Genomic DNA, 26,103 nt, shown 5'->3' with positions numbered 1-26,103 from the left:
GGCACATGCCTTAATCCACCAAACCTTGTCTTTGACCCAAAGCTTTTCTTTCTTTTTCTTTTTTTTCTTTTTTGAAACAGGGTTTCTCTGTATAGCCCTGGCTGTCCTGGAGCTCACTTTGTACACCAGGCTGGCCTCGAACTCAGAAATCCGCCTGCCTCTGCCTCTGCCTCTCGAGTGCTTTTCATTTTTTGCTTTTCTTTTTTTTTTTTTTTTTTTTAAGATTTATTTATTTATTATATGTAAAGTACACTGTAGCTGTCTTCAGACACTCCAGAAGAGGGTGTCAGATCTCGTTACAGATGGTTGTGAGCCACCATGTGGTTGCTGGGATTTGAACTCTGGACCTTCGGAAGAGCAGTCGGGTACTCTTACCAACTGAGCCATCTCACCAGCCCATTTTTTGCTTTTCTTAAAAATATATTTATTCTTAATTTTGTGTATGTTTATCTGCTTGCATTAGTTAATGTGGACCACATGCATGTAGGTGCCCATGGTAACCAGAAGGGGGTTTTGTATCCCTTAGAACTAGTTATAAGCAGTTGTGGAATACCTAGTGTGGGTACTAGAAACTGAAACCAGGTCCTTTGGAGAAACTACTCTTAAAGCCAATCCATCTCTCTGGCCCTTCAATTCTTTGTATGATATGATATAATATGATATGAATGATATGATATGATATAATTTTATTAGAGAGTATATGTTTGTATGTATACACATGTGCACATGCACACCTCATAGCATACATGTGAAGGTCAAAGAACAACATTTGGGAGTCAGTTGCTGTCCACATTTCTAGTGATGTTCTGAATTTTTAGCTCCCACTGAGTTGCCCATTGATGTGTAGTTACAGCATTCGGAGGCACTTCTTGCCCACACCTGCAAACTCTTCCACATTCCTCCTGAAAAAAACATTGCAAAGGCTTAAAAGCCACCTAGCCAGGTTTTCTCACAGCAACAGCTCACTCTTCATGCCAGTTTTCTATAACAGTTCATTTGCATTCCTTTCATCAAAATACTTGAGAGAAATAACTTTGTCATCTAAGTACTAGGGAGGCTGAGGCAGGAGAATTTTGAGTTAAAGGGCCATTTCGGTCTACATAGCAAGATCTAGCTGACCTAGTACAGATCAAGCATATGATCCAGAAAGATCAGTCTCAAAACATATTTCGGTAAGATTGGAGTTTCTGAGGATGAGGTCAGTAGTGCAGTGTATGTTTAGAACATAAAAAGGCCTGGCTCCAACCTCCATCCTTTAACATATCAAAATGGACCTGGCTACCTGGTTCTCCCAGCATTCCTCAGTCCCAGCATACCTGTTACTTGGTATGGCTGGCATACCTGCCCTCTACTCCTAAACTCTCCAGCCCAGGCATTGGGTTACCCATTCCCCACAGGCTCTTCTTTTCAGCCATTTTGGTTACCTACCCCTTTTATGCCTTTGCCCTCTGGGCTGCTGCACCTGGTTCCCCTCTCTCCTATCTCCTTTCCCTCCTACTCTCCCGTACGGTCCAGCTCAGCCTGGTCATGTCCAGTTTGGACTTCCCAGACTTCTCTACCTCTGACTCTGCTCTCCCTTTTATCTACAATGAGTTTTCTCCTCCACCACACCTAGTTGTCATATCTTTTTTTTTTTTTTAACTGAGAAGGACTTCATTCCTCTCCATTTCCTTTTCCATTTCCTGAAGATCCTCTTGCCCAGCTTGTCTTGCCCTGGGGTAGATCTGGAGGAAAAGTCAGAATGGGTCATTAGCAACTCAAAAGAGAAATTAAAAGAAAGAGGGAGTCAGGACTGATAGAGATACACAGGAAGTAGAGGGTGGGACATTGAGTTGGAAGGAGGGGTTTTGTTCTGTTTTGATTTGATTTTTGAGAAGTTGTGAGAGAAGAGGATTGCTTCTGGGATGTCAGCTGAGGAGGAAGGTCAACTGGGTACTTTCTCTGCCTGTCTGAGCTAGCAGATTTTCACCCAAGCATCTGGCTCTCTAGTCTTCATTGGTAAAATCGAACGATTGAGATTTTGTTTAAAAAAACAAACAAACAGACAAATAAAGTGTCTCTGAGTATAAGCTCTAGGGAGCAGGGGAAGTCCTAGGTGCATTGTGTTGCTGACATGAACACAGCCATGTCAGGAACTCCATGTCCCAGGTCCACGGGAATGGCAAAGCCTTCTGGTCTATATGTGTTAACTGTTGGTCCATGCAGATGGTAACTGTGTGTGTAGAAAATGTGGACCTCAGCTTCTTCCTCCCAGATGTTTACAGCCTAAGAAGGGTGCCTACAGAGTCCTCCTACTAAGCTAACCCACCTCCTTCTACTAAACATAATAGCTGCTTAGTTTGCAGGCTGCATAGTAGGAGGTGCCCTCCACCAGAGCAGGTACAGCCCCCACCCCCACCCCAACCCCAGCTTTTCTGTATGCACACCAGTCTTTCCTTCATTCCCAAGTCCCTCCAGCCAGGTTTCCTGGTCCAATCACTGAGCATGACAGTAAGCCATTCCATGTTTGATTTGATTTATTCTATCCCAGAAATCCCTAAGACATGGTGAGATAATCTAGTATATTAATACTTCCTCCAAGCTTTGAGTCTTTTATAGGTTGATAAATATTATTTTTATTCCTTCATTCCAAATCACTGATAAATATATTAACTAATATATTTATCTAATTAAATTATATCTAACTAAATATATTAACTAAGCACAGGCTCTCATGGAACACTTTTAAAGATTATGTAAGCTACACTTGAGAGTGTGTGCCTGTGATCCCAGCTGAGACAAGAGAATTATTGTGAGTTCAAGGCTAGCCTGTACTACAAAGCAATTACTAGGACAGCTAAAACTGCAGTGTGATACTGTCTCAAAAACACAAACATAATTAATAAGAGCACATTAACAACACACACATTATATTAAGTATGTGCATGAAGATGTCTCAAAATCAGACATTTATTATTGTACAAAGATGTTGGGATTTGTCATGGATGCTGGAGATAGTGTGTAAGGCTCTGGGGCTTTTAGCCTAGGAATGCATTGAATTGTTTTGAGTAGACTATTTTATTTTGTGTTATTGTAGTGCTGGAGATTGGATCCAGGGCACTGCGTATACTAGACAGGTGCTCTACCATTGAATTGTTCTCCCAAGTATGAAATGGTTTTAAATAAGTTATATTATTGATTAAGTCACAATGGATGGATGCTGATGGATCTGAAATTTCTTCTTCTTTTTGGTATGAATTAAGGATTTCCAAAATTGAAGGTCTTAAAGGAAATCTTTCAAGGCATCATTGAGCAGATGCACATAATCCTAACACTGGAGAAGCTGGGGCAGGAGTTTGAGGAATGGTGAAACCCTGGTTCAAAAGAAAAGGCACATGCCCAAACATACACACAAACACACATATACATGCATATATACACATGTACACAAACACATACATGTATACATATACAAACACATGAACATACACATACATACATATACACATACACAGAAATGCACATACATACACATGCATACGTACACACACATATATACACAGCACACAAATACATGTACACACACACACACACACACACACACACACACACACACAGCATAACATAAGACCTCCTAATCTGATTATTTTGGGTTAGGCCATTTACTATACTAAAATAGTATACTTTCTCTTTCCCTGTCCCCCTCCCCTCCCCCTCTCCCTCTCCCCCTCCCCCCCTTCTCCCCCTCTCTCTAAGTTTATAGAAACAGGAATCTCTTTGTATTGTCAAAGCTGGTCTCAAAACACCCAAACTCAAATAATCCTTTGCCTCAGACTCTTTTAAATGTTTGTTTGGAGGCATACATCCCCATGCTTGGCTCCTTTTGTCTCCATCATGATGTAGTTCTATAGAAAGCTACACATTATATACAAGTACACATCTGTTGCCACAGCTTAGATGCAGAGACAGAGACAGAGGCAGAGACAAAGAGGATTGCTAGGAGATCAAGACCAGCTTGGGAAGCATAGGGAAACTCCCATCTCAATAAATAAATTAATGAAAGAGAGAGAGAGAGAGGAAGGAAAAAACAGGGGTGGCCCATTGTGGCCCTGTCACAGTATTCACAGCCTGTGTAGCCAGCCTCTGTTTGAAGCAAGGCTGCTCTGTGTGATCTGTGATCAATAGCAATGCTTTATCTTCCGCAGCCAGGTCATAAAGACATTTATGCTCCTCTCTGGCTCTCTTGAAGTCCTCACTCTAGACAAAGCCAGCCTCTATGCTATGTGGCCACTCAAGCAGTCTCTGAAGATCAGAAGCCCAGATGGGGAGGAACCAACCTGACAGTTATGGAGTGAAGCCTTGGCGGAACCTCTAGAAAGCTAGATAACCGGAGCCCTGGGTGACATCTAACTATGACATCAAACAAAATCCTGACTCATAAACTTTCAGCCAAACTACTTCCAGGATGCCAGACTATGGAAGATGATAAGTGTTTATGATCATTCTGAGCAACTTATTACGTGACAAGAGCGGCTAACGCGTAAGTGCTTGAGCCTGTGGCATTAGTCAGCATGGTCAGAAGTAAAGCTTTGATCAGGTTTATTGAAGTAGATGAGAAGGTTGGTTGGAACAAGCCTTGCTTAGATGCACGTAAACGAAATTGCTCTCAACACTTTGTCTGGCCAAGAGACTTCCCTAAACCATGTGAAATCGCAGTGCTTTCCCACACGAAGGAGAATGGGTTCTTTTTGTCTCTAAGCCTGTGTAGTTCAGTTCATCAGATTATTAGTGAGAACTATAATATATTAGACCCATGTGGAGTTGTGAGGTTTAAGGGAGGACACACTTGCTTTTCTTTTAATAGCCCATGCTTTAGCAAAGAAGGCATCTCACATGCAACAAAGGACAGGGTAGTAAAGCAGGCCCGCTTGCTGTGTTGTGATAGCTGTAGGAGCGAGGAGGCAGATGGTGAGGATAGAATGCACAGCCTAGGATTTGGGAACATAGATTTTTCCAGTGGAGTGGGAATGCAGGTATTAAAAAGGATAAGAGCGAGGATAACCAGTTCTGGGTCTGATCAGGGTAGAGACTGGGAACGTGGGGTGAGCCATCCTGGGCAGGCCTTGGGAGGACATGTTTAAGCATTGAAGTGTCTCCTTGCAGGCTGGATAGCAAAATGATGGAAGGTGGCACTGGGAGCAGATGCGTAAGTGTCATGGTTTGGATATGTGTCCTCTGATTCACATGCTGGCAGCTCTGTCCATGGTATGGCAACATGAGAAGATGGCAGAAATGCTGAGAGGTGAAGCCCAAAGGACCTGACAACAAAAGAAGTGGAGCCTTCTGGAAAGTGATCAGATCATAGGAACAGTGCCTTCAGAAGGGGTCGGTGTTCATCTTCTGGGACCAAGATTGATTCACCTCACTTAAGTGAGTCTCAAGACTTCACCTAAGTGAGTTGTTATAAAAAGAGGAAGCATTAAGCCGGGCACAGGTGTATTCCCAGCACTTGAGAGGGGAGGCAGAAGAATCAGGGTCCCTACACTGTCATGTGGTCTCTCCAGCTCTTAGCTCCTATGCAACTGTAATGCCTTTGCTACCATAAGGCCCTCACCTGAGCCCACAGGTGGTAACCAATCTTGAACTTCCAGCCTGGAAGAACTGGAAACTCAATAAGACTCTTTTCTTTATCAAGTACCAAACTGTCTTAGTTTTCCTTCTTTTTTTGCCCTGATTAAATACACTAACAAAGTAACCTAAGGAAGAATGGTTTATTTTGGTTCATAGTTAGGAATACAGCCCATCAGGACAGGGGATCCACAGCAGAGCAGGAGCTTGAGGCAGTGGGTTAATATCACACCCAGTCAAGAAGCAGAATGATTAACGCTCATGTTTGGCTCACTCTTTTTATTTAGTCTAGGATCCAAGCCCACGGAATGGTCTCACCATGTTTAGGATGTGTCTTCCCGCCTCAATCAACTTAATCTACACAGTCCCTCATCAGCATCCTCTTGTCTTCTCGGTGATTCTAGGTCAGTGGTCCTCAACCTGTGAATCATGCATGACTCCTTTGTGGGGTTGAACAACTCTTTTACTAGGGTCACCCAAGACCATCCTGCTTATCAGATATTTACATTATAAGTCATATTATTACATAGCAAAATTACAGTTATGAAGTAGCAATGTAAATAATTTTATGATTGGGGGTCACCACAACATGAAGAACCGTATTAAAGGGTTGTAGCATTAGGAAGACTGAGAACCACTCTTCTAGGTCCTGTCCGGTTGACAGTATTAACCATCACATAAGTCTTTTGTTACAGAAATAGAAAATAGAGTAATATAGTAAGTGGGTTTTTTGTTTTGTTTTGTTTTGGCTTTGTTTTTTTTCAAGACAGGATTTCTCTGCGTAGCCCTGGCTGTCCTGGAACTCACTTTGTAGACCAGGCTGGCCTCGAACTTAGAAATCCACCTGCCTCTGCCTCCCAAGTGCTGGGATTAAAGGCATGCGCCACCATGCCTGGCTTAGTAAATGTTTTAAGCCAGAACAAAATATATTCTTGACAACACTACAAAAAGGCACTCTTGAGAAACTGAGGCAAAAGAAAGAGTTCTGTGATGAACTTTTGCCTAGGAGAAAGTTGTTGATGCCCTGAGACCCGGGATGTAGGAACAGATGAAGGGACAGATTCAAGGACCATTTACAGATTCAAGGACCATTTCAAAGACGGAGTGTAACGTGCACTAGCTTGGTAAATTGCCATGTGCTATTTGAGAGCACTGAAAAGATCACTCTGGAAGCAAGGCTGTGCTGTGTCTCATTTCAGACCCAAGCAAATTTGTCTCAAAGTGTGCCCCATGATCTTTCAGCTGCAGGTAGGGTAACCTTGCCAACTGTGACAAAGGGAAAGGAACAGCAAGACAGCCTAAGAGTAAAAACATCAAGTCCTTGAGAATAGCTAGAGAGCAAGCCATTTCCAGCAGACAGTACTGTTGTTTACCCTGTGGTCTGAAAGCCTGCTGTGTGAATGGGAATCTCAGCCTGGGGGAGAGAGTTTGATAGGGAATTGCAGCTGACTGTGTCAGTTTTCCTGGTAGGTTTTAACTAGATGTTGTGAGCACCCAATTTGATGATGTCATCTCTATCTCTTGCTATTTATTCTTTTACTCATAAGCCTCAGCTGAGAGGATACAAGGCTTCTGAGACAAGGTTCTACCAGGACTCTCTTGATCAGGAACTCTAGCTGATAGCCCAGGCAGGGCTTCCACAGGTTAATTCTGCTGGATAAATATCGGGAACACCTGATTTGGTGATGTTTGGCTATTTATCTATCTACCTATCATCTATAACATGCTATTTATTCTTTTACTTTAGCTTGCTATATGCATAATAAACTGACTCATTCAAAACCAAATGGATGGCTACCATAGTCATTCTCTGCAGCATACAGAACATAAGAGGAAAAAATGTGATCATAGTATAACTTTTCACTCTCCATCTCTAGATTCAGGGTTGAAAATAGAATAATCTCATTCATAATAGCTCCCAGAAAAGTACTAGGAATAATTCTAACCAAAACAAGGAGGCCTCTCTGATGGCCGATTATATCTGGAATGAACTACAACCCAGAAATGGAGGGTATACCTGGGAAAGATTTTCTCCTTGGTTTAAAGTGGGTGGATCCACTTCTAATACAAACCATGGAGGTAGGACAGCACACCGTTGACCCAGATCTTGAGGCAAGGAGACATATGCCTTTGATCCTGTTCTGGATCTTGAGGTGGGAAGGCATGCTTTTAATCTGGGCCACATCTTTTGCTGGAAGCCTGTATAAGAACATGGAAGAAGGAAGCTGGTCTTTTCCAGCTTGGCCTCCCCTTGCTAGCCCATCCATTCCTTCACTGACATTGGAGCCTATGTCTTCATAAGACTGAGACACCCAGATGAGAGAGCTACCCTTGTGGGACCGAGCTACTACTAGATTCTTGAACTTTCTGTTCACAGATAGTCATTGTTGTGTTAGCTGGACTGCAGTCCGTAAGTCATTACACTAACTTAGATCTGTGAAATTTGACATTGGAATTTTGATGGTTGTTTCATAAAATCTGTATATTAATTTTGAATACACACACACACACACACAGAGAGAGAGAGAGAGAGAGAGAGAGAGAGAGAGAGAGAGAGAGAGAGAGAGATACAGAGATGCATTCCATTAGTTCTGTGACTCTGGCAAACCCTGACTAACACAAGTGAAAACTTGAAAACACTAAAAAAAGGAAGTCATAAGGACACTACATGATAGAAAGACCTTCAATGTTCCTGATTTTGCAGAATTAACATTTGGAAATGGCCATATTACCAGAGTTAATTCCAATGTCATTTTCCATAGATTAAAAAAAATACAGTAGTTCATATGGAACCATAAAAGACCACGAATAGCCAAAGCAATCTTTGTGGGGTTTTTTGTTTTTTGTTTTTTTGTTTTTTTTTTTTTTTCCAGACAGGATTTCTCTGTGTAGCCCTGGCTGTCCTGGAATTCACTCTGTAGACCAGGCTGGCCTCAAACTCAGAAATCCACCTGCCTCTGCCTCCCGAGTGCTGGGACTAAAGTGTGCACCACCACTGCCCGGCTTCTTTTTTTTCTATTTCTATGAGGACTACTGTGAATATTTTGATTGGGATTGCACTGAATATGTAAATTGCCTTTGAAATGGTGGACATTTTTTTGCAATATTAATTCTACTGATCCATGAATGTGGGATGTCTTTTCATTTTCTAGTGTCCTTCTCCATTTCTCTCTTCAGATATTTGAATTTTTCATTGTAGGTGTCTTTCACCTTCTTGCATAGGTCTTATCTCAAGTTATTTCATTTTCTTTGGTGCTATTATAATTGGGAGTGTGACAATCATCTCTTTCTCAGTGTTTGTTGTTCATCTATAGAAAGGCTACTGATCTGAGCGTTGATATTATGCCCTGCCATTTTGCTAAATTTGCTGATAGGTTCTAGGAGTTTCCTGGTGGAGCTTTTGGGATCTCTGACGTGTACTGTCAAATCGTCTGCAAACACATCTTCTTTTCCCATTCGGATGGATGCCCTCACTTCCCTTCTCCTGCCATATTGCTCTAGCTAGGGCTTCCCGGGCTTCCTGAAAGGCATGGGGACAGCGGGCAGCCCCGTCTCATTCCTGATGTCAGTGGTTGCCTCAAGTTTTTCTCCATTTAGGATGATGCTGACTAGATCCTTTGCCCTGTTTCCGTGTGTTCCCTCCAGTTCTACTGCCTCCAGGACTTTCATCATGAAAGCATGTTGGAATTTCTCAGAGGCTTTTTCTAAATCTACTGAGATGATCATGAGAATTTGTCTTAAGGTCCATTAATATGATGTATTATGTTTATTAACTTATATATGTTAAATTAACCCTGCATTTCCCAGATAAAGCCAATTTGATAATGGTGAATGATCTTGTAATGTGTCTGTATTCAGTATGCTAGTATATTATTAAGGCTCTTTGCATCTTTCTTCATCAGGGATATTGATCTATAGTTTAGGGTTTTTTGATGTGTATTTACTTGGTTTCAGTGTTTGCAAGGAATGTGTGAAATCAATTAATAATCCTACCCAGCTGCAACACTTATAAACTACAACAAGGACCAGCATGGCAAGATATTTGTAAGGGGGCAGTAAGTGACACTCCTGTGATGGGGGTAACAAAAATCTATCTAATTAGACTTGAGCACAGCCAACAGGAGGGAAGTCATGAAACCTAGTACTAAAAACAGCCACACTTCCTGGAGCTAGTGATGTCATGGATCTTATAGATAATCTCTTACCACCACGTTGCCACACCAGCATAACTCCTTGCTATATCCTAAACCTTATTCTAACACCACAGATAAATAGCTACCACCTCTCATAAAAGATATCTTGTCAAGATGGCCTAGTCGGCCATCACTGGAAAGAGAGGCCCATTGGACACGCAAACTTTATATGCCCCAGTACAGGGGAACGCCAGGGCCAAAAAGTGGGAATGGGTGGGTAGGGGAGTGGGGGGGAGGGTATGGGGGACTTTTGGGATAGCATTGGAAATGTAATTGAGGAAAATGTGTAATAAAAAAATATTAAAAAAAAAGAAATCTTGTCTAAAAAAATAAAAGAAAGAAAGAAAAAGAAATTTGACAAGTGGTGGAGAGAATGTGGGGGAAAAGGAACCCTTATTAGTTGCTGGTTGGTATACAGCAAATATTATTCATAAATATCCATATATTAAATAGATATTTAATATATCTATTACAGAACTCTATTTAGAGGATCCTATATATATGTATGTGTGTGTGTGTGTGTGTGTATATATACACACATATGTGTGTTGTATATACTCATAAATAAAGATAAATAACATATTTTTTTAATTTTTAAAGGGAGCTGGAGAGATGGCTAGGCTGTTATGAGTATTTGTTCTTGCTGAAGCTTCAGCTTTGATTTCCAGCCCCGATTTTGTGGTGCACAGCTGTCCATAACTCCAATTCCAGAGGAGCCAACATTTCCAAGGGCACCAGGCACACACATGATACACAGGTATTCATGTAACATAAAACACTTATACACATAAAATAAATAAGCTAGCCAAAAACCAAAAAACAAAAAAAATCTTTAAATGATGTTTGCATCCTAAGCAAGTTGTTCAGTCTGAGTATGAAATCTCTTTGAATTCCAGGCAGGCCTTGAACTCATGATCCTTCTGTCTTAACTTTCCAAGTACTGGGATTACAGGCCTATACCACCAGGCCAGGCAATGACACCTAGGCTGAGGTAGGATGTAGGTGTGCACAATTTCATTTATGGAGCTAGTACCTCAATAATGGAGAGAAGAAGGGAAGAGAGGGAAACAGGAGGTGGCAGAGGAAGAGGCTGAACAAAGATATGCTTTTCATCTAAGAGCTGTTCTTAGTCCAATCCCACAGTGAGCTCCAGAGCTTGGAGAATATCTAAGGGACTGGCTCGTCTGGAGACAAGATCATTGTACCAGGCAGCATTGTTTGAGAGCCACTAGAGGGTGGATAACCTCCCAAGCAAGATAACCCTGGCTGGCCAAGAACATTGAGGATAAGGACAGCAGAGTCACCAACGGTCAATTGTTCTAGCAGCTGAAGGAGGAATGTACTGTGGATTGGGTTTTTATCCCTTGAAAATTCCCTGGGAGCCCTAACCAAACCCAATATTACTGTATTGGGACTTCAAGGACAGTACATTAAAATGAATTTCTTAAGATGCCTCCTTACAGCAGTCTGACTGGAGCTCTTATAACAAAAGCGTATCCAGAACACACACAAAGACATCAGAGACTCAGGCACACAGAGACATCAAGAATGCAGGCACACAAAGACATCACAGACTCAGGCACACAGAGAAAGACCATGTGAGGACATTGCAAGACGATGACCATCCACAAACTGAAGAGAGCCACCACACAAGGTACCAATCCTGCTGACACTGGAACCTTTAGACTTCTAGAATGCTGAGGAAAGTTTATTACTGTTCATGAAGCCATGTGGTCCATGAGCATAGCAGGTCATATCAGTGTCCCTTCATCACAATGGAGGCTCTTCAAACCGTTTTCTTTTTCCCCTCCACACTTCCAGACTAGCTCATTTAAGTCTGCCATTCTCTCTTTGCTGCCAACTATAAGAACTAGCTAATTTTCTTGATGGAATACCAGCTGCCTTCCACGGATCGAAGCCAACTGGCTTTCCCAACTTCTCTTCACAGCTTTGACATCTTGATGGAAACAGTGCAATTGCTTAGAGATTTATAATCCTTTAGCAATAAACTGCAGGTAATTGCATGTGTTGCTATAGTTCAGCCCTTAGTGTTAGCATCTATATCCAGGTCTAATGACCTGGGTGATTTGTGCAGTCTTGCCCAAGTCTATAAAGAGCTTAAGAATTGTTTCCATGAGAGGCAGGTCATTTGGGAAGGAAAGGAGGGAGAAGTGACTAGACTTTCTGAGATGAAATTTTAACTTACATTACCATCATTAAGGTTAATATTTATTGGTGGCCAATTTTCCTTCCAACACTAGACTTATCTTGAAGCGGTAACTCTGTTGATCCAGTTTCCATGTCAACATGGGAATTCTGTAATCTTCCAATTTACTGGAACAATGACTCTCCAAGCAGTGGACACCAAGTCTGTTAAATCTGCTGTTCAGAGATTTGTAGGGATAGTGATGGAATGTGGCTTGTTTTCTGAATCAGGATGAGTGTACTGGTTTTTTAGAGGGGCCATAACAAGCACATAGTGTCTAAAACAATAGCAACTTATCCCACCCCCCACTGCTGGGGGGCTAGAAATCTGAGCCCAAGGGATCCACAAGGCTCCTTTCTCCTGAGACCTCTTTCTCTCTCTCTCTCTCTCTCTCTCTCTCTCTCTCTCTCTCTCTCTCTCTCTCTCTCCTCTCTTTCTGTGTGTGTGTGTGTTCATTGGATCTCCACTGTATGCATCTCCTCAAATGTCCTTGTTAGGAGCTCAGCAATCCTATTGTATTAGGCTCCTTCCTTCCTGCTTGCCTCTTTAAAGTCTTGGCCTCCAAGTACTGTCACTTTTTAAGTCACTAGAAGTTAGGACTTCTCAAAACAAAAGAATAGACTTGAATCCATTTTGGAGAGTGACACTTATTAAGTTTGCTTTGGATGCAGCCACAAGAAGATCAGAGAGGTAAGAGCATAGAGGTCGTTAGAGGACAGAGGTGCACAGGTGTGCCAGGCCTTTCCCTTGCTGACAGCATTGTAGTGTTGTTGGAGATCACATTAAACAGCGTGCTGTGTTCTCTTATCCAAGGATGAATCTGCCCAGTGAGAGAGAAGCTGCTGCCTTTGGGCGATTTTTGAGACGCTTTACCTTCTCATAGGTGCCATCCCCCCTCCTTTGCAATGTCTTTCTTTTTCCTTCCCTTTGTTTGAATGGCGGATGCAGTGGCTGGAGCTAGTGATGCTTTATTTTGAGTGAGAGAAAAGGCAAAGGGAGTCAGAATTTTAGAATACCTCCAGGGTAGGTGCCTTTCCTTTAAATGGATCTTTACAAGGGCAGCCCTAGCTGGAGATGGTTTTGCCCTGGAGACCCCTGGCTGTTGCCCAGTGATGATCTTCAGCGATGCTGGTCTCTTTAACAACTGCAGCTACTTTCTCAACACCAGGCAGAATGTTCTCTTGTCCTGAAATTTTTCCCTCTGCCAAATGAAACCTTATATTTAACTTCAACTTTGAGCTGCAGTCAAGTTCTCAGGACATGTGCAGAATGAAGCCGGATTCCTGGCCAACATGGCACATAAAGGGCCCCAGGCTAGTTCCTGATAAAAGTCCCTGCTCCCTACTGAAATCTCATAATCTGAGCTTCCACTGTCCGAACTCCTATGAGAATGGCCCACTAGGCTCTGCTTTCATTATTTGTTTTTTTTTTCTAGCCCCAAGTGCTAAATTTTTCTACATTATGCATTATACCTGCCAGATAGTTCCCCAGGCCTAAGAACTCATAGACTATCGCTGCAATAAGAAAAGGAATTAAGGGCCTAAAGAGATGATGAATCAGCAGTACCCGCTGCTCTTGCAGAGGACTTAGATTGATTCCCAGCACCTACATAGTGACTAACAAAGTCTGTAACTCCAGTTCCAGGGACTCCAATATCCTCTCTGGCCCATGGGGGCATCAAGCATTCACACGCTGCACATATTTACCATGCAGACAAAATACCCACACACAGTTAAAAAAAAATTTTTTTTTAAAGAGCCCAATGTGGTGGTGCATGCTTTTAATCTCAGCACTCAGGAGGTAGAGGCAGGTGGATCTCTATGAGTTGGAGGCCAGCCTGGTCTACATAGTGAGCTGTAGGCTAGACAAAACTAAATGGTAAGACCCTGTTTCCAAAATAAATCAAACAAAACAAAACAGCAAACAAACAAATAAATAAGAAAAAAGGGTCTGGCAAGATGGCTGTGTGGGTAAAAGTGGCTACCTCCAAGCCTGATGACCTGAGTTTGCTCCCAAGCACGCAAGTTGTGAGAGGAGAGAACTGTCCCCAGTAAATTATCCTTTGACCTACAAGCACACACTGTAGCTCATTGTGCCTCCCACCCACAAAATAAATATGCAATAAATTAAAAAGAATGAAAGAGACAGGAGAGATGGTTCCCTGGTTAAGAGCTCAGATTGTTCTTGAAGGGAGCTTGTTTGGTTCCCAGTGCCCACATCGGATGCCTTACATCTTCAAGTCCAGCTCAAAGGCATCTGACACTCTCCTCTGGCCTCTTCAAGCATCTACATTAAGTGCATAAATTCCTGTGCAGATACACACAAATACAAGTAATTAAAAAGTAAAATAAGTTGGATGATGGGGCCCATGCCTTTAAGCCTAGCACTTAGAAGGCAGAGACAGGCAGATCTTTGTGAGTTCAAGGCACACTTGGTCTACAGAGTGAGTTTCAGGACAGCCAGGGCTACACAGTGAAACCTTGTATTGAAAACAAAACAAAATAGTAAATCTTGAAAGAAATAAGGGAAGGAAGGAAGAAAGAGAGAGAGAGAGAGAGAGAGAGAGAGAGTAAGCAATATCTAGGGAGAGTGAGCTGTGGTGTCCCTCCTCACAGATCACAGTTTTAGTGTGGCTGTAGGGTCTGCTTAGCCTAGAGTCTGGTAAAAGATCTACAGACAAAAATGGGTAGACCCTAAGAGATACCAGCATTATCTTGCTTGGTATCTCCTTCTGGGGAGAGCACTGCCAGTTCCAGCCAATTGCAGGATTCCCTCAGGGAAGGGTAGAGAGCATAACACTGAAGGGCAGGGTTGGGATACACCCCCCACCCCACCCCCAACCATCCCATGGGTTAAGAATAAAGAGATTTCCTCAAGCAAAATAAACGCACCAGAATCTGAGAGTTTGGTGTCCTTAGGCTCCTCGGGGTCCTCCGACACATTTCCAGTTACAAGATCCCCCTCTTTTCTAATCAGTGCACTCACTTCAATTGATGACACTGTGGAGGTTTGAAAGAACAAAAACCAAACAATCATCTCAATAGCAATAGACGCAGAAAGGCACTTTGACAAAAGTCAAAGTCTTTCCTGATAAACACCCAAAGAGGCTAAGGATGGAGGAAATGGAATCCAGCATAGTCAGAGCTACATACCACAGACTGTTTAGCCAGCCTCACACTAACAGGAAAAACTCTAAGCATTCTCCCTAAAGTAAAGAACATAGCAGGGTGTCCACTCTCCCTGCTCCAACTAAACATAGTGCTTAAAGTCTTAGCTAGAGCAATAAGTCAAGAGAAGGAAATGAAAGTGATAGGAATAGGAAAAGTCAAAATATCCTGATGTACAGATCACATGATTCTATACATAAAAGACTCCAAGAGAATTACCAGAGCTGATGAACTTGGAGTGTTCATAAATAACTCCTAATGGGCTGGAGCACCGACTGCTCTTCTGGAGGTCCTGAGTTCAAATCCCAGCACCCACTTGGTGGATCACAACCATCCGTAATGAGATCTGACACCTTCTTCTGGTGTGTCTGAAGACAGCTACAGTGTACTTACATATAATAATAAATAAATGTTTAATAAATAAATAAATAAATAGCTCCTAAAAGTCAGTTGTCTTTCCATATGCCAATCACAAACATACTGAGAAAAACTTAGGGAGACAATCCCATTCTCAAGACCTCAATAAAATACCTTAGAGGAAGGCTAACCAAAGAAGTGAAAGACTTCTACAATAAAAACTTTAAAACATTGAAGGAAGAAATTGAATAGATGCTAAAAGATGAGAAGAGCTCCATGCTTGTGCATCAGAAGAGGCAAGGTTGTGAAAGTCACCGTCCTTCTGCTGGGGATCTACAGATTCCATGTATTCCCAACCCAAAGTCCAGGCCACTCTTCACAGAACTAGAAAGAACAATCGTGAAAGTCCTATGGTCGTGAAAAAGACCCCGGGAAGCCAACTTATTCCTGTGTAAAAAGACCAATGCCGGAGGCATTCCCATTGCTGTTTTGTTGTTTTGGCTCTAGAGTATAACGTCAATTCAGGCTTGGTAATACCAAACAGCGATGGGGATAGCACAGAAACAGATGCATAGATCAATGGAATAGAATTAAGAACCCAGCTGTAAGTCCACACCATCCAGCTACTTGATTTTAACAGAAATGCCAGGTGATGATGATGATGGTGATGGTGATGGTGATGGTGATGATGATGATGGTGGTGGTGATGGTGATGATGACGAAGACAACGACAACAACAGCATAAGATAAAAGACAGCTGCTTCAACAAATGGTGCCAGGAAAGCCAGATATGGGCATGTGGAGGAATGCAACTAGATAATTACCTCTCAAGCTGCACAAAAATCATCTCCAAATAGATCTCAGACAACATAAAAACCTAAAACTCTGAAAATGCTAGCAGACAAGTTAGAGAATGCATTGCAAGAAATAGACATAGGGAAGGACTTTGTAACTAGGACTCTGGTTGCTCAGGAATAGAGAGAAAACACAATGAAATAAAAGGACAAAACATCCAGAAGCATTCGACTTCAAAAAATGGGAGGTGCTCATGGCTGGGTGTGGTGGCTTTAATCCCGAAACTCAGTATGCAGAGAAAAGTAGATCTCTAGAAAGTTGAGGCTAGTCTGGTCTACACAGCAAGTTCCAGGCTGGCCAGTGAGATCTTATTGTTTTGTTGTTGTTTAAAAAGAAAGAAAGGAAGAGAGAGAGAGAGAGAGAGAGAGAGAGGGAGGGAGAGGGAGAGGGAAGGAGGGAGGGAGGGAGGGAGGGGGAGAGAGAGAGAGAGAGAGAGAGAGAGAGAGAGAGAGAGAGAGAGAGAAAGGAAGAAAGAAAGAAAGAAAGAAAGAAAAGAAGGAAAGGAAGAAAGAGAAAGAAAAGGAAAGGGGAAAAAAAAGCTAGGCTTTGAATTGAACACAGAGCCCACAAAACAAGGACTGCAAATGATGAACAGATATTTTTAAAGTGCTCCACATTGTTAGCCAATAGGGAAATTCAAATTAAAACTCTTTTGAGATTCCTTCTCATTCTATCAGAACGGCTGCCAAGAAAATGGAGGCAAGGCATGTATAATCCTAACACCTGGGAGGCAGAGGCTAGCCTGGTCTCCATAGAGTTTCAGGACATCCTTGGCTACATAGAGAGATTTTCATCTGAATAAATAGCACCCAATGATTCTATGGGTGTGGTTTGAGGAAAAACCCTGTTCACTGCCAATCTACCCCTGGACATGTACATAAAGGTTAGTTTTTGCTAACTGGGCACAAACCCAGATATGTCTGGGAAGAAAGATGGAGTCTCAGTTGAGAAATCAACACAGATTGACTGTGGGCATATCTGTGGAACATTTTCTTGATTGCAACTGATGTGAGTCCAGGCAGCTGTGGGCTCCATCATCCTTAGGTTGGTGCTGTGAATAAGACAGTGGAGTATGGCAGAGGGAAGCAAGCCAGTGTGCAGTGTTTCTCCATGGTTTCAGCTTCTGCCTTGGGCTGCTGCTGCTCTGACTTCTCTCAAGGGCGAACTGCAATTTGTAAGCTAAAATAAACCCTTGTCTACCCAGGCTGGTTTGGGTTAGGGTTTTATCATAGCAACAGAGAACCAGACTAGATCAGACTCCATGACCCACAACGGAGATACCTGCACATCCCCATTCATTGCTGTTCCATGTACAGGAGCTGGGAACTGGGATGTGGGACAGGGAATCCAGAGGCTCCTGAAACAATACAAGCTACCACCAATGTTCATGGTTGTCCACTAGAACTAGACGATAAGGAAAATTGCTGAAGACACCACTGGCTTTAGCTGCAAGACACAGAGAAACGAAGCTGGAACTGAGCTGGAAGGTTCCTCCCGGTGGGCTAGTATTCTTTGTTTTTGTTTTTGTTTTTTAAAGATTTATTTTTTTACATATTTTACATATAATATATGTAAGTACACTGTAGCTGTCTTCAGACACACCAGAATAGGGCATCAGATTTCATTATGGATGGATGGTTGTGAGCCACCATGTGGTTTCTGGGATTTGAACTCAGGACCTTTGGAAAAGCAGTCAGTGCTCTTGACCACTGAGCCATCTCTCCAGCCCCCATGGGCTAGTATTCTTAATGCCAGAAAGTGCTGGGAGATAAAAGGCATTGGTGGTCCTCTTTAGTGCTAAATCCTGCATGCTTTTATACTGACCCAGGAAGCAAGACGTGTGCACTGTACAATAATAATAGGACTACTTAGGAGGTTAGGGTTTTTAAAATTTTAATTCTTTGTGTGTATGGATACTTTACATGCTTGTACCTGTGCCACACATCTGCCTGTTAAGACAAGAAGAAGGCGTTAGATCACCGGAAACTACAGTTATGAATAATCGTGAGCTGCCTTCTAGGTGCTGAGAACCGAAGTGGGTCCTCTGCAAGAGCAACAAGTGCTCTTAGCCACCGAGCCATGTCTCTGGACCTGCATTTCCATTGCCAACCTCATACAGCCTAAAGATTGAGAAGGGGGTATTTCGATAAGGAATATATAAGTCAGGTTGGCTTGTGGGTGTGTCTGACAGGGGTTGTTGTTGTTAACTGAGATGGAAAAACCCACCCTCAGCAGGTGACAACCATGTCACGAGCTGGCTCCTCCTGAACTGGTGAAGAAATCTGAGAAGCCACAAAGGGAGCAAGCAGTCCCGTGATTCATTGGGTGTGACAAGCTGCTTTAGCCCTGACCTCCCCTCCATGATAGACTATAACCTGGAATTATAAACAAAATAAACTCCTTCCTCCCTTCAGTTATCAGGATATCTTACTATAGCAACAGAAATGAAAATGTAAGAGAGGGTAATCATCTACTTTCTGGCTGGATTTGGGGCCAGCTTGAAGGGAGGGCTATCTTGTTTGTAAGCCTAGTCGTAAGCCTGTGGCTGGGGAGGTCAGAGGCCTTAAAGGAGATCTGCTACTGCTATTTGCTAGATGGGCATATGAAATGTTAAGTCTTTAAACCTCTTTGAGCTCCCAGCAGGTTGTCCCATGCTTCATGCTGCCTGCCCCAGATGCTCTGGAACTCAGACAGAAACACACACACACACACAGAGCCTTTATATTTAAATATGCCTTAGCTAGCTCAATGGCTGGGCCACTCCTGAACTTCCACGCAGCTAACACACTCTCCCCTCCCACATCTCTGAATTAATACTTAGTAAAATCTATACGTAATCTCTGCCACTCTAGACCCAAACAGGGGAGTGGTCCCTGGGGCCGCTTTTCCCGGCTTCTTACATGGTTGCTTCCACAGCTCTCACGTTTGCATCCTCTTCCTTCCTTCTGCCCTGCCCATTCTTCTCCTCCCTCTCCTGAGGTTCCTATCTGAGAATCCTCAAAGGCCCGCCTCTGTCCCCCTGCCCAGCCAGTGACCACTGGCTCTTTGTTAACCAGTCAAAACCAGGCAGGGACCCACAGTGGATGTGAATTCCCATGTAAGCATAAATCAAATCCCCAATGGGCTTATAGCAAAGATGCACTCTAAATAGTTAATTTTAGAGCTGGTGAGATGGCTCAGTGGCAAAGGTGCTTGGTGCAGAAGCCCATTGACCTGAGTTGCATCCCTGGAAGCCATGAGAAGATGGAAGGGCAGAATTGACTCTGTAGAGTTGTCCTTTGACATCTACATGCACACTGTGGATTGGGCACTGTGAGAAAGAAGTTGGGGACTACAAAGAATGAGACCACCGTTCTAACTGAAGTGTCTGGACGTGCGGACCTTACTTTGAATCAAGAGGGCTTGCTTGAAGAGTGAACACATGGCGACAAGAAGTGCATCTGGCATTTATTCTAACTCAGGTGGTGGCTGTGTCTCTTCCCCATTGACTGGGGTCTGCCCTTACAATCTTAGTCATTGGCCAGTCAGAAAAGAATTGGTGGTTGGGGAATGGAGGAAGGGAAAAGGATGGCTGCTACTCTAGGACGTTAAATTCCTGGAACAGAACAGTGGGCCTTTGTGTAAACCACAGTTTTACTGGCTGAGGGGGATGAAATCATTTGCATAAACGTTTTACAAGGTGGGTGAGATAAAAAGATTTTAATTTATTGTCCTAAACTCAATTTTTATAGTATCTGACCAAAAAAAAAAAGACTCATATTTGATATTTTTATAACCATTCACATGGACACCACACTCACACTTGCCTGACTGCGCACACACACTAAAAATAAAATTCAACTTAAATATTTTATGATTACGTTTTAAAAACTTTATGTGTATGGGGGTTTTGCTTGCATGTGTGTCTGTGTTCCATGCGTGTGTCTGGCACCCGTAGAGGCTAGAAAAGGGCATCTGATTCCCTAGACCCGGAATTTTAAGCAGTTATGAAATACCATGTGGGTGCTGAGATCTAAATGTGAGTCCTCTGAAAAAGCAGTCATCTCTCCAGCCCCTAAATATTTAACGTCCATAGACCAGTGCAGTGCTCAGCCTCTGTCAGAAAAGCTTCTTTTTTACAATGAACAATAGTTGGTAGAAAGACTGGTCAAAGTGCTGAGAAATAAGCAGCTGTTGAGTGTTTGTCTCTAAAGATAACTTCTGTACCACCCTCTCCAAGGAGGGAACATAGGTAAGGGGGCAGAAAGAGCCATAGAACCAGGAGGGCTATGAAACTTTTGCCTGTGATGTGACCGCTGTAATCGTGAACATATAACAGCTATGGCTATATGTACAAGACATGCATGGCATCCCATCACTGATGGGGGAAGGGCTCATGAGGTCTCACTCTTCCCTGTGGTTGTTAGAAGAGGGGAAGTCATCTTCCCCAGTGCCACAGTCACTGCTAAATGGCTCTTGTAAATAACCCCCTATCCAAGATCATGCAAGCAATCCTAATTAAAACAGTGAGTTGCAAAAGTAAAATAAGAGGAAGACTAGCTGGGGAGAAGAAAGGGAAAGTAGGAATAGGAGGGAGATGGGAGGACTCATGGGGTGGGTGGGTAGCATCATATGTTATATACATATATGGAATCGCCAGCATTTTTAAAAAGTCAGAAAGGGTCTCATTGTAGAGACTAGGGTGGCTTTGAGCTCGATGATCAACCTGCCTCTGATTCCTGAGTACTGGGATTAAAGGCCTGTGCCAGCATGCCTGGCTCTCACTTTTTAATATATATCTTATTTATTAAAAAAAAAACTTTAATTAGGCATGCCTGGCTCTCACTTTTTAATATATATCTTATTTATTTTAAAAAAAAAACTTTAATTAGGCATGGTGGCATAAGCCTTTAATCCCAGTACTAGAGAGACAGAGACAGTTGGATCTCTGTAAAGTCAAGGCCAGCCTGGTATACATATACATAGAAAATTCTAGGCCAGCTAGGACTAGTAAGACTCTGTCTCAAAAACAGCAAAACAAAACAAAACAAAATAAAACAAGATGTTGTCTTATCAGGACAGCCATTACTCACTCTCTCTCTATGATGCAGCCTAGCTCAAGGACAGCAAGGAGGACCAGCTGCTCAGCTTCTGGGACTCTATACTCTGGGACCATAGAGTATGCCTTTAAGAACAAAATGATCTATGCTATACCAGCTCCAAGGATTCTATCAGCAAGAAGCAAGGATCAAGGATGAATTATGAGCAAACTTCTAGGAAGAGGCCAAGGACCACTGCACAATGGCAGAAAAATTAGGTGATGTACTGTCATCTCCCTGAAGGGCAAGCCTTTGTGAGCCACTTCCTGCTCTTGCCTGAATCATTTAGTACTCCAGTCTTCCTTTTTGGTGTTGCAAGTTGCCCACTTCCTCCACACTAGATAGGCTGATGGAATCTTAGCAGGGGACAGACAATCCCTTTACCTTAGTTGCAAGACATCACTCCCACATCACAAACTACTCCCCTCCCACCATCTCTGAAGGTTCTGGCCCTCCCAAACTGCTTTTGATCTTTCTGTTGTTCTTAGGTTGAAGCAGAACCAACTCCCTTCAGCCACCCAGTTTGTGGGAGGGGTTTAACACCACTCCTACTCCACATCAGCCGTTCTCCATCCTGTGCTGTCAACATCTAATTGCAAAAGTAACTATGAGCTTTTCTGTTTTATGTGTAAATGGAATGTTGTGGAAATGACCCTCTTGGAGCCAGCTAGTTCTGCTTCCTCTTTCCTTGGTCTTAGCTACTCACAGAGACAGGACCAGTAAGGGACCTATGATAAAAAAGAAAAAATATATAATAAAAATAAAATAAAAAGGCTAACAAACACATAGGGAAGACAAATGGGTCAGATAAAGAATCAACTTATAACTAGTAGGATACGATAGATTTTCGGTAGATAGATGGTAGACAGATTTTTGATTGGCTGATTGACTGATCAGTTGGTTGATTTTGTTGGGGTGGGGAACACAGCAGCATCCTGGGTAAGTTTATGTGTACCATGTGCATGAAGGTATCTGAGGAGGTCAGAAGAGCATGAGATCCTCTGGGACTGGAGGGAACCAACTGATATGGGCACCATGAAGTGAATCCAATTTTCTGGAAGAGTAGCAAGCACTCTTAACTGTTAAGCCATCTCTCAAGCCCTAGTTTCTATATTTTAAAGAATTCTTGCTGGGCAGTGATGATGTATACCTTTAATTACAGTACTTGGGAGGCAGAGACAGGAGGATCTCTGTGAGCTTGAGGCCAGGCTAGTATACAAAGGGAGTTCCAGGACAGACACACTGTCTGGAAAACCAAACAAACAGACAAAACAAACAAACAAACAAACGAATTCTCCTTTCCCATTGTTCATCTCAGACCCAGCTGACCTGTGGGCTTTCAGACCATCGCCAACCTTGAGCGCATCTTTCTTAAGGTGAAGCCAGATGGCGGGCAGCGCAGTCTGAGGGGCCAGATTATCAAGTGCTTTGAGCAGAAGGGATTTTGCCTAGTGGCCATGAAGTTCCTTCATACTTCCGAAAAATACCTGAAGCAGCATTGCACTGACGTGAAAGACTGCGCACCCTCCCCGTCTGGTGAAGTACATGAACTGTGGCAGCCATGGATGGGAGGGGCTCAGTATGGTGAAGACAGGTGAGTCTTGCTGCATGATGCTGGAAGCAACCAATCCAGCTGATTCTAGGCCAGGCACCACGCCCACTAAAGTAGCACCTCTCAGTGAGTATACTTAGATCCTGATCTTGTTAGAAGGCAGATGTTGGCTTGAGACCAGGGTGGGACGGGAGGTTCTGCAGTCTTATTAAACAAGAGGAGTGGGGCTGTAGCTTCCAGTGGCCCGTTCCTAGAAGCAGTGATCTAGAAAACTCTGTCCAGGCCCCCAAAAGTAGAAGAAGTGTGCCCTGCTCACTGAGTGTGAGACACAGATATGGAGTTACACAGGCCAGCGCCTGTGGTTTTCCTGCCTATTTTAGGACTTGTTAGAAGCCTGACCTGGCCTAAAAACCTTCTTTCATCTCTCCCCAGCTGCTGCTAGTGGAGATTTTTAAAAATCTCCCCTTTTTAAACCTCCCCCCTGACTACCTTTTTATCACCCAGGTTGACTTTCAGTTTTTATCTTTTCAGCCTTTGTAAAGTTCACTCTTCTGCCTCCCATGCTCGTCTTAAAAATTCTTCGCCTGCTTTGGAAATGTTTAAGCTCTAGTTTTACCCTGCCTTTTCCCTCTCCTGCCTTCTCTGCCTCCCGTGTGCATGACCGTTGTTTGCCCTCTTAATTTTACAGACCCAGAACTGTTTCCAATCTGTTTCCATAATCTCCCCCCATTCCTCCCCCTCATCTATTTTTGTGTTATTTTCTTTCCAAATCTTTATAATCCTGGATGGCCTGGAACTCACTATGCAGATTAGGCTAACCAGCCCCCACCTGCCTCTGCCTCCCAAGTGCTGGGATTATACCACCCAACAAGGCCTATTTCCCAACACTCTTGATATGACCCTCATTAGTTTAATTCACTGACTAAGTGACTCCCAAAGTCACAGTGTGACTGAGGTAGTTGAATAGGTATGGCCCCCATAGACTCATGTGTTTGAATGCTTGGCCACAGGAAAAGGCACTATTAGGAGCCATGGCCTTGGTGGAGGAAGTGTGTCACTGTGGAGGTAGGTTTTGGGGTCACATGTGCTCAGACTATACCCAATGTAGACACAGTCTCTTCTGCTGCCTGAGGGTCAAGATGTACAACTCTCAGCTGTAAAACTTAAGCATGGGCTCTTCTCCCATCCCTGTGCTCCCAGAAATTAGACTCAGACTCAAAATATATTTACAAATACCTTGGCCATATAGCTAGGCTCTTCTCTGACTGGAACCATAATTTAACCTATGTTTTGTTTTAACCTATATATTATTTTAACCTGTATTTTGCCACGTGGTTGGTTACCTCTGTTCAAGTACCATGAATCCGTCTCCTCACATCATTCCAGGCAGATCTCCTGCCTATCACTTAATCCTAGAATGTTTTTAGCCTCCCTGTTGTTCCACCTTCTATTTCCTGCCTAAGCTATAGGCTGTAGACTTTTAATTGACAGGTGATGCATCTATACAATACACAAGAGATTCTCTCTACACTCAACTCCTTCTCCGGCACCATGACTGCCTGTACATGGCCATGTTTTCCTCCATGATGATAATGGACTAAACCTCTGAACCTGTAATCCAGCCCTAATGTTACATGTTTTCCTTTATAAGAGTTGTTATGGTCACAGTATTTCTTCACAGTAATAAAAACCTTAACTAGAACAGCAGCCTCCTACAAGCCTGTCTTGTCCTCAGAGAAGATACAGGAATGAGCAATGAACACATGAAACATGAAGCAATGCTGTCTCAGTTGGGCCTTACTGCTGTGAAACAGACCAAGCAACACTTGTAAGGACAACATTTGATTGGGGCTGGCTTTCAGGTTCAGAGGTTCAGTCCATTATCATCAAGGCAGACTCGTGGCAGCATCCAGGCAGGCATGGCGCTGGAAGAGCTGAAAGTTCTACATCTTCATCTGAAGGCAGCTAGGACAAGTGTATTAAAGCCACGCCCACAGTGACTTGCTTCCTCCAACAAGGCTACACCTGCTAATTGTGCCACTCCCTGGGCCAAGCATATTCAAACTACCACAAATGCTAACGCCACTCATCACGCAGGGAGTACGCGTTAACGCCACCAACCACGTCCTATGCCTGTTAGGATGACAGAAAGAAGAAAAGGAAAACACACAAGCAAGTGCCAGTGTGACTGGGGAAGCTGATGTCTGATGTCTGGTGGTGGCAAGACATGGTGTAGCCGGTGTGGAAAGTGTGGAAGCACCTCAAAAACTTCAGAGCATATTTCTCTGACTGAGCAAGGCAGGTATCTTCATTCAGAACTCTATGGTGCAAGCTGAGCACACACAGGGGCATTTCCATCCATCTCTTTCACTGTTTACACATGGGCTTCATGACTTTGAGCTAAGAGTACCCAAACAGCTGTCTGCTGTCTTCATTTTAAATTGTGACCGTGCGGCTTGAGAGATGGCTCAGCATTTAAGACTACTGTCTCCTCTTCCAGAGGACTTGTGTTCAAGTCCCAGGACTCACATGGTGGTTTCCAACTTCTAGTAACTTCAGTGCCAAGGGATTCCTTCGGCCCTCCCTGAGCATGGTATACACAAATATACCTGCAGACAAAACACTCATGTACATAAAAAGAAATAAAATCTCCTTTAAAAAGAATGAGTACAGATGCAATCCAAAGTTTATGTATTGAAATGTTGAAGGAGTTATTCAAAGAAACTCTTAAATTCAAAGAGAAAATTAAAAGTTTCTGTAAATTAATACAGAAGAATAGGGAAACATTACTCAATAGCCCATACTCCAATAGCTGATTAATAAGTGGGGGAAGAACTATTGAAATAATTAATCAAAAATCAACTTTGAAGTTAACTTTGAAGGCGTGGAGGCACTGGCCTTTAATCCTAGCAGAGCAGGCAGATCTAGGTCAACCTGGCTTACGTAGGAAATTCCAAGCCAGCCAGGGCTGTGTAATGAAACTCTGTCTCAAAAGAAAAATGGAGTAAGCTATATATTCTCTCTAGGATAGATTTCTAGAACTGTAAAATGTTTAAACATGGCTAAGTACACACTACATAAATTACCA

The 26,103-nt window shown here is 43.0% G+C and overlaps 1 long non-coding RNA gene across 7 annotated transcripts in view; it reads right to left on the bottom strand.

Moving 5' to 3' along the window:
• The window catches only part of Gm14051, an 85,008-nt gene that overhangs the window by 17,600 nt on the left and 41,305 nt on the right, over positions 1 to 26,103 (bottom strand). Inside the window, exons 1-3 of one of the 7 annotated variants that reach the window (XR_001783480.1) lie at positions 15,159 to 15,180; positions 14,898 to 15,005; positions 690 to 902 (exon numbers count right to left, since the gene is read on the bottom strand). The exons of 2 other annotated variants lie outside the window; for them this stretch is intronic. This is a non-coding gene — a long non-coding RNA (predicted gene 14051). Of the gene's footprint in view, positions 1 to 689; positions 903 to 1,665; positions 1,725 to 7,594; positions 7,807 to 14,897; positions 15,006 to 15,158; positions 15,181 to 26,103 lie in introns of those variants that run through there. 4 more of the 7 variants (XR_001783475.1, XR_001783477.1, XR_001783476.1 and 1 more) reach the window with 4 other exon arrangements.

This window comes from Mus musculus, chromosome 2 (assembly GCF_000001635.26).
Source record: "Mus musculus strain C57BL/6J chromosome 2, GRCm38.p6 C57BL/6J".
NCBI lineage: Eukaryota > Metazoa > Chordata > Mammalia > Rodentia > Muridae > Mus > Mus musculus.
The sequence above is the reverse complement of the archived record's forward strand: the minus strand, read 5'-3'. Positions and strand labels throughout refer to the sequence as shown.